Source organism: Triticum dicoccoides, chromosome 4B (assembly GCF_002162155.2).
Source record: "Triticum dicoccoides isolate Atlit2015 ecotype Zavitan chromosome 4B, WEW_v2.0, whole genome shotgun sequence".
Taxonomy (NCBI): Eukaryota; Viridiplantae; Streptophyta; class Magnoliopsida; order Poales; family Poaceae; genus Triticum; species Triticum dicoccoides.
In genome coordinates this window covers 478,437,925-478,447,286 of record NC_041387.1, presented here as the reverse complement: position 1 = coordinate 478,447,286, position 9,362 = coordinate 478,437,925, and the positions used below count along the sequence as shown (strand labels likewise).

The 9,362-nt window shown below is 43.4% G+C and overlaps 1 long non-coding RNA gene across 6 annotated transcripts; it reads left to right on the top strand.

Annotated features, from left to right (window-relative positions):
* The first annotated feature begins 1,042 nt into the window (after positions 1 to 1,042).
* On the top strand, positions 1,043 to 3,694 carry LOC119290981. Of its 6 annotated transcripts, none has more exons than XR_005142139.1 (7): positions 1,049 to 1,196; positions 1,777 to 1,984; positions 2,096 to 2,237; positions 2,322 to 2,521; positions 2,783 to 2,982; positions 3,058 to 3,127; positions 3,207 to 3,694. It is a non-coding gene; the product is annotated as an uncharacterized LOC119290981 (long non-coding RNA). The 6 variants fall into 6 exon arrangements; XR_005142141.1 differs by having other exon boundaries at positions 1,777 to 2,051; positions 2,166 to 2,237; XR_005142137.1 differs by having other exon boundaries at positions 1,777 to 2,237.
* The last annotated feature ends 5,668 nt before the right edge of the window (positions 3,695 to 9,362 follow it).

The following is a 9,362-nucleotide window of genomic DNA, read 5'->3' as shown; positions in this document are numbered from 1 at the left end:
TCCTTGCATTAGGTAGTTTTAGTGTCTTGGTCAAGGGCAGTGGCGTCACTGCAGGGTTAGAATAATGTCCTCCCATCTGATTTCCGCTCGGACAATGCGCCTAGTGTCGGCGGACGGCGCGTGGAGGTGTGTCTACGTCAAATCTTCTTTGATCTAGTCGGCGATGGATTTTGGTGAATCTGCTTTGGATTCAGCCAGCCCATGTTTTCGTTGATTTGTTTGCATGGATGGCCTTTTCGATCTACACTTCTCATCCTCGATGGTGGTTGTTGTTCTGGTGCGCTGCTCATTTGGAGACACGGTGATTTTCTGATTGTCTACTACAACAAGATTTCCCTGGCTTTGGTGAGGGAAAGAGATGGCGACGGTTTACCTTTGGCTTGCTCCAGTGCTTGTATTTGTCTCTAGATGGTCCAATGATCTAGTTATAATTTTTGTTACTTTTGGGGATCTTTGTACTGCTATTGCAAATTATTAACAGACTGGAGGACTTTTCGTAAAAGAAGAGCTAGCGTGATGTCACGAGGAAAACTATTTCGATGAGAGAACCGAGAATCCAACGGCGGACTCTACTCTTCCATTTTGTATAATTTCTGATTTCTTATTTTGTCAGAAGGGGGGTATTTTCTTCCATAATTCTAGTTTTCTTTAGGGCATGTTTGCTTGCAGAACAGGGCGAATGTAGTGTGATGGTTCCATTCCCTTTGAATGAGATGATTTCAATCATATATCTAATTGTTAAATCTCATGTTTGCTTGGAGAGATGGAATTGATGAATTTATTTTTTCTCACCTCTTGTAAAGGAATGGTGAGATTATCTCTCACAAGCATGTGTAAAAGATGAACAATGGGGACGAGGTGATTTGGTGCTCGCGCTCAGATGAGCCCGAAATCTGATCCTTGGTTGGTGCGTTGGGATCGTAGATAGTGTGTCAGACGTGGCAGAGTTGAACCAGGAAAAAATAAGGATACGAGACCTATACGCCCCGCTGCAGTGCGCTCAGGTGGGCCCTTTTCGTAGCGCGCGGTGGTCATGGGCCGTGGTTCAGACGTTACAGGAAAGCTGAGCCGTCACACCTGGTCGTTGTGGAGGGTTCGTGGGGGTAGCTGACGAGTCGTGCGGCGGCTGCTGCTTCTTCCGGGGGCGCCGCGATGGAAGCTGACGGGCTGGAGTTCCTGCTGGATTCAGTAGACCGGTGAGTTCTCCTACACCAGCGCTCCTCCCCGGATCTGTGTGATTCATACAAATTTGTTTGCGTAATCCACGGAATTCCCCCATCCCCGGCCGCCGGTAACTCCGTTCTGGGTCGCAGATTTCCACTTAGGTAGGAGTTAGCCGATAGTTTGGAAGATGCAGACCCGATGCCTTTAGCGCTGTTGTCGAGGCTTGAGGGACAGCCATAGTCGCCGGCGAATCAAAACTGCGGGCCTGGGCCGCCTGGCAATTAGGCGACGGCAGCCCTAGGAGGTCCGAATGTGAGATCCGGCGAAGGAAGAATGATTCGCCGACATTTCTGCACAATCCTCGGGGAAGGTCAAACCGGATGCCCCTAGGTGCACGAGATAATGCAGAGTTTTTTTTCTCAGTTCAACGTGGCCATCATTTTGCTCGGCAACTAAGAATGTTCAGAAGGCAGGTGGCATGGTTGAATATTGCAGTATGTTCGCATCCTGTGATAAATGTCTAGTGCAATTCTAATATTACAGTATGTGATTTCTGTAAATTTGAATGTTCATTTACTGTTACAATTAAAACGTGGGTTTGGTTAAATTCAGGTTGAGGCTAGACAGTGCCGCCCACCCACCCACACAATAGAAGCCCATGTGCCTCACGGATGAGTGGCCTCAAGCAATCTATCCGCAAATTTACAGAAGAACCTACTAAGAGTGTGGTGAAACCAGAACTTGGTTTGAGTTTCGACTAGTTGGGTGAGGCGTATGACTTTGACAACTTTTGTTCAGCGGAGGTTGGCTTTGGGATATGGTATGGCAAGAGTAGACTGCATCCTGAGAGAACCAATTTAGTGCAAGAGATCGTGTATGGCTCTTTGGTGAGAGATATTTGTGTTCATCTGAATTTTGTTTTCGATGACAGTGCTTTCTGACGGAGGGATTAACATGGATTATTTATTATGTGGACTTGATGTGCACGGACGAGCAAGTAGAAAGTTTTGAGTGGGTGTTTGCACAATTTCTTATTATGATGGGTGGACCTGCTCCAAAAACAATACTCATAGGTTTTGCACTGTACTAACTTGGGGCGGCAATATTCATTTCTGGTTTTCTTGCATTTGATATAGCTGACTAGTTGTTTTTGACAGTCTTTGCAGACTATATCATAGCTAAGCCGGCCATTGCCAAAGTGTATCCACACAGTGTGCACAGATGGTGCAAATGGCACATACTGAGAAAGCAAAGGAGTGTCTGGGTCCGTTGTGCATGAAGAAGAATGAGTTCAGACCTGAGTTTCACAAGGTTGTGAACCACATGTTGATGATCGACGAGTTTGAGGCTGCTTCAGGTATGCTGTTGGATAAGTACAATTTACGGAAGCATCCATATATGACGCAGATATATGATATTAGAACTAAGTGGGTGAAGCCTTACTTCAAGGGTGTATTCTGCGCTGAGATGACAGGCACCCAACTTAGCGGTAGTGCTAATCACATGGTTCAGTAGGCATACAACTTGTGCAGGTCTCGGGTAGCGTGATGCAATTCGAATTTTGAACTGCTGCTTCAGTGAATGCGATTTTTAAAATTGTAGTGGATTGTTATGCCAGGCAGGAGCACTATAAAAAGGATGGTACAACCAGCCAGTTGGTTCTCAAAACTTTGTTCAGAACAGAGCAGGTAGAGCGTGCATGGCTCCCGCGGCAGTCGTTGGTGAAGCAAGTGGTAAGATAACGACGACGGGTGAAGTTTCAGAAGAAAAAAAAAGACGACGGGTGGCACTGAGCAGCGTAGGGGCGATGTCACTGAGGTACGTTGACATACAGATAGTGTATGTGTAGTATGTAGCAGTACAATGGCCGTTGCACTGACTTGCCGCTTGCAGGACGGCCATGAAGCCGGAGGCGTGGACCACGACCGGCGAGGAGGGTGAAGAGCAGTGGGATCAATACGAGGTGAGATTGTTATTCGGAAAGATTGTCTTGTCTTCTCTCGGACGGTATTTGTCAGGCAGTAACATGAACAACAATGCAGCGTGAGGTGTTGGAGTTTGAGGAGGAAGCATGGAAGACCTCCGCAAAAGGCGGGGAATCTAGCACGGTCAAGCTGGCGGGTGAGGAGAGCTCGATCCAGCCGGCGCAGTCATTATCAACGATGTACCAGCCTTCTTGATAGCGTTGGCGGCGCTGAAAAGCTGGAGGAATCAGATACAGAGGAGATGAGCAGAGGTCTGGCTAAGCGAGGGCGAATTGAACCATAGATGGACTTTGATGTTGGGGAGATAGCAACGTTGCCACTGACCATTTTGGATGGCACGTACGTTGTGTACTGATTTGTTTTTCCGATTAGTTGTTTACTGATTCGTGACACCCTTGTGCGTGAAAGAAATTTGTTGGGAGCAGGCTGTTCAAACTAAAGGAATCCAAAATCCCTAGCCTTTTGTAAACTGTTGTACAGCCAGAAACTTAATGGCCCATGGTTGAAATGGCGTGGAATGTTAATTTGTGCATGTATGTTTATCACGGTGAAGTGTATCGGCGAGGTGAGAAGAAGAGTAGAGGAGAATTTGCTAAACACGATCTTTGATTAATAATGTTAGCTTACATGCATGGAGATTTCAGCGTGCATGTGGTAAATGGCAGATGGAACAGGAATACAGGATGGCGCAGGAAAAATGCAGAGCCGTGCGGGACGAGCTGTTCCTTCTAACGGCGGCCGCTTTAAATGCGATGATGGCCCACAATATTTCTATATCACATACAGTGAGAATACTTGTTAGAATACAACTTATGGCGCTGATCCACATGTGACTGGATGGCTAAGATATCAGGTGCAGCTGAGCCCGGGCTCAGAAATGAATTTTCGGATTAATGGTAGCATTTTGTATGTTTAGCACAATGGAAGTCTTATGCTCCATATCACATTTTTAAATCAATTTGCAGTCTTTTAAGTAAAGTAATGACACATTTTAACCTTTTGATCAGTATGATAGTTAGTAATTAGAAGCATACAAAAGTTTGAATTGCAATCTCATGCTATTGAAAAAGACCCATTTTTTGTCCTTCGATGGTTTCATGCATGATTTTGTCATAACTGGATGCTATTTGTTCCTGATGCGTCATTGCCATGATAAAAGTATACATTACAAAGAAAATATTCCCAGAATAAACTCCAATTCTTTTAAAAAAGGGACATTTACATCTGTGCCCCTAACTCGAACCCACTACTCAGATTTGCCCCTAATTTTGAAGCATGCTCAAATTTACCCCTCCGTCGTTAAGTCACTACTCAGAAATGCCCTTCCGTACAGTACTGTAGCACTTTTTCGTCCAATACTGTAGCACTTTTCGTCTGCTACAGTAAACATGGGCCTTTGACAGTCAAAGGCCTTTGACTGGACGGAAGGACATTTCTGAGTAGTGACTTAACGGCAGAGGGGCAAATTTGAGCATGCTTTAAAATTAGGGGCAAATCTGAATAGGTGGTTAGAGTTAGGGGCAAAAATGCAAATGGCCCTTTAAAATATGTTGGTCAATAGGTTTTACAAAGCAAAGTGAGTAGAACTAAATCGTAATAAGTAAATAAACAAAATTGTTGAGATGACACCGGTGCGGCAGTGATATGGTAGTGAGAGAAATGATAATTTAGATTGCGACTCAAACGATTTTGGAGAAAATTGTTCGAGTGGACTTTTGTGTCGTTTTAGGCCGAAATAGTGCTTCTTCCAAGCTCAAAGCGTCTTTTCGAGTTAGAACAATGATAGTTACTATGACTATCAAAATTTATGTGTATAAACTAATTAGTTGATGCAACAATCATAGTATTTGTCTCCTAACTTTGATGCTCCATTCTTGTTAAGGCTAGGTGTTACCAGATTTGTTGGCTCTTTCCTGATCTTGGCAATTGATGTGTCTATCTAGCATTTTGATTAGCTCTTGGTTTCCCAAACCCTCTAAAACAACATCGAAAGATTACAAGCCCTACACTACGTGGGGTGAAGCCCCAACTGATGTTCCATCAATAACCATTATATCTTGTTGCTAGTGGTGGGTGACTATTGTGGTCTTCATTGTCTAGTATGTCAAGGGCTCTTGCAGGTGTCTTGTTTCCCTTAGACTGCCTGTAATGGAAGTATCATACCAAGTATCATGCATGCCAACTAGGCAATCTTGATGAGGTGGCGTAGTATTAAAGGAAGAAAGAGAGGGTTGAGTATCATATTATGATACATTATCATAATATAATTCTATGTTACTATGTGTCATGCATGGCAATAAATGAGACCACTTAAGATACCTGCTATAATACTATGCACTACAGATGTAGTATCATGCATATGACATTACTGCAAGATGCTGCTAACGCGACACTACGATCAGAGACCCTTTGACGAAACTGTGTGCGATGCATTAATCGCAAATGGTGATGTAAAAAATCGTCAAAAAAGATGCAAAACATTTGCAATGAAGGATACATCACATGGTTTAAATTTTAGTTGCGTGTGCGATCCGGGGCATACGGTTGATCCATGCGAACTGTTTGCGATGAGACAGAACAACAAAAACGGGCAGCCATATCAATGTGTGTGAGATATACGGCATACACTTTGCTTCGATGAACCGTTTTGCGATGATTGAGTTGAACACAAATGATTCGGTGTAACAAGATGCGTGTGATACCCGGCAAACAGGTCGGTAATCAGAATTGTGTGCGATCATTATAGACAGCCCTACAGTCTTTTTTATGAATTTGTGCTCTTCAGGGCGCACAATTCAAGAAACCAACTTGTAGAGATAATGTAAAAGATCTTTGTCGAGTACGTATTACTAACCGTCTGCGATGAGATTGATAGGGGAGACAGTGATAATGAATTAATTTGAGCGAACGGAAACAGAGATACTCCCTCCATTCCAAAATATAGTGCGCCCACGCTTCCCGAGTTCCAAATTTGACCAGAAATTTAACCAACGAGGCCGATTGCGGCGGGAGAAAAAATTATATAATTGAAAACTTCTTTTGAATACAAATTCACTGGTATAACTTTTGCTCCCGCCGCAGCCTGTCTCGTTGGTTAAATTTATGGTCAAAGTTGAAGCACAAAAATAGAGGAAGCACTACATTTTGGAACGAAGGGAGTATATAGAGTCTTCTTTTAGTCCTTCTCCTTCTTGTTATTGTTGTTGGATGGCCCCGCGCCATCGTCTTGGCGAGGACACTTCTTGCCGCTAACCGTTGGCTTTTCATCGCCGACGCTATCATCATCGTCGTTGCTATCGTCGTCCTCCTCCTCCTCGTTTAACCATTCCTCATCATCATCGGCATGCTCTTCTTCGTCCTCTGACGTCTTCTCGTCCATATAGTTGTCGTCTGACGACTTCGGAGGCGGCGTCCCTTCCATGATCCGGATATAATCGAGGTATGTGCTCGATGTCAGACTCATGGAAGACGAGCGGGATGATTTCGATGTTGACCTATCATCGGGCGCCAGACTGCTGGGGGAAGTGCCGTCCTTGCTGTCACTCGACATGGCTACGGTCGTATAAAAACCGCGAGAAAGCGGGATTGCAGAGTGTATGCAAGTGTGTAGCGTGGCCGGCCAGGGACGATGAAGATGGTGGACACTTAAGCGGGGTATGCAGAGAAGAGGAATGCCAATTGAAGCGCGGGTTGACATATTACCTAGCCGCTGATATAATCAACCGTAATTATTTGTACCCAGTCGCTCCAAATTCCTGGGGTTGAACGGTTCTCAATGTGATAATTAATTACGCACACGCGTTGGAGCGTCCAAATATGAAACAAGCGTTTTTCGTACTACTCCCTCCATACCGGCGAACTAGGTGGGGGAAAACGAGAGAACTTGATGATTATTTGGTAATCAATACCATTGCATGCAGAGAATTGACCATTGCATGCATGTTATACTAAGTAGTCTGAAGTCATTGAATGCATACTAGTTGTAGGACTCCTATGGGCTACTTTCTTTTTTTAGGACAAAAACAAGGAACGAGGTTTGGGATTATTTGGTTTTCGTAATCTGACTTATGCACCGGTAAGAACGGAGTATGATAGTTGGGAAGCAATACATTGAGCTCTTCTTATTGATGAAGAAACTAATAATCAAACTACAAAGGAAAAGAAAAAAAGACAAAGGAAAATATCTGCATGAATCCTCGCGTAACATCAATGGCATAGGACCTAGATGTGCATTACTTAGAGCACATCTAGATGTGCTTTAGCAATACTGTCAAACAAAACCCATAATCATCATTGCAAAAAGCGCATAGAACATGGCTAATGTGACAACCACAACTACACATATGATGTCTACTACGCAATCTCTCAACAATGCTATGGAAAACGAGGCCTAGGGTGCATACTTTCACTAGTGCAATCTCTCAAAACATAGTTGGATCGTACGATTATCCCTCAAAGTGCAATAAAGAATCACTCCCGAGTTCCTATTAGCGGAGAACAAAAGATAGAAAATGTTTGTAGGGCACGAAACCACCTCAAAGCTATTCTTTTTGATCAATCTATCCTAGAGTTCGTACTATAATAACAGCAAGCTTGTAGCGACCAGACCTCAAATAGTCTGATCTCTGTGCATCAGTGTCATCCCTGGATCGGTAATGCTGACACGCACAGTACTCGAGGATCTATAACAGAGTAGCAATCACACACTTATTACATCGAATGTCTCAAAAGAGAACTTATTACAATAATATGGCTTAAGGCCATCTAAAATCGATAACAACGGAAGGCTTGGAAGAAAAAGTGAGTCCATCAACTCCAACGGCATAGCTGAGTGAAAGACAACGACCTATGGCACCTTACTCATCGTCTGAAAAGTCTGCAACACGAAATGTTGCAGCCCGAAATGGGTCAGCACATGGAATATGCTGGCAATGTAACACATAGAGTAATGAACGGAATAAATGCTATCACTACATGCATATATGGCTGGTGGAAAGCTCTATGGTTACAGTTTTTCATAAAGCCAATTTTTCCCTACAACAAAGAAATAAATTTTGTTTAACTATCATGGTGGTTGTTAAACATTGAGAAGGTTCCTCCAACTCAATCCCAATTAAGCATCATCATTAAACCCAATCAAATTATATTTAGAGTGATGAGATCAACATGATAATCCAAGAACCAGATACTCAAAACGTCCATAACTGGGGACACAACTAACTATGATTAGTTTGTACACTCTGCAGAGGTTTGTGCACTTTTCCCCACAAGACTCGAACACATCCATGGTGGGAGATTCGAGACACAATCTTTCTGAAACAATAACTCTTTACTCTGGGTGGACAGTTACACCTACTTTTCCCTACATCTGCTAGCCCACCACTGAAAGAGGTCATGCAACATACTCAACTATGCTAGACCCCATAATAGCTTGTGGCTGCACATGGAAGTTTCTAGCATCAATAATCTTATGATCCCTTTGAGCCTGGGTGGCGGACCGTAGGATGATCACACGGATACTCCGGGATATCCTTGGACAACACTGGATTCTCCAGGTGCCCTGACAACCACTGGGTACTCCAGGGTGCCTCAAGCAATCCACCCAGATGTGTATTAAAGTAGCCACCTTAAGTTAACCATTATTTAGCAATACTCACATCTGTCATGGATACACTCACACAAACCACGTCTACGATCATACCATAGCAATATAAGTATAATGTAGAAGTAACTCCCAAAGGTTTAAAAATAAACAGGGCAATTGGTTCTACCTCATCATCTACTTCCCAAAACCCACATGTTAATCAGATCCTAACCATGCAAATGTTTGAGGGTTGATCTAATGCATAAAAACTGGGTAGTAAAGAGGTATGATCAAAGTGTTACTTGCCTTGCTGATGATCCGTGAAACCTAGAGACTCGTAGTAGCACGCTTTGCACTCCGGGTACTCTATCGCAAACAAATAGATACATACATAAGCACTCAACAAGAAGCATGGGTAAAACTCAAATAAGAGATCTAACCAGAAAGTTCATCTTAAGAACTCCGGTTTGCAAAAAGAATCAAATCAAACGGAGCAACGAAACTCAAACTGCGAAAGAAACAAGATCCGTTTACTAATCTGGACTAAAGTCAAATTTTACAGTACCAAAATCTTGTTCAAGTTGATTAAACAGAAAGAGGGCTTCGAGTCAAAGATCCAGGCGCTTGAG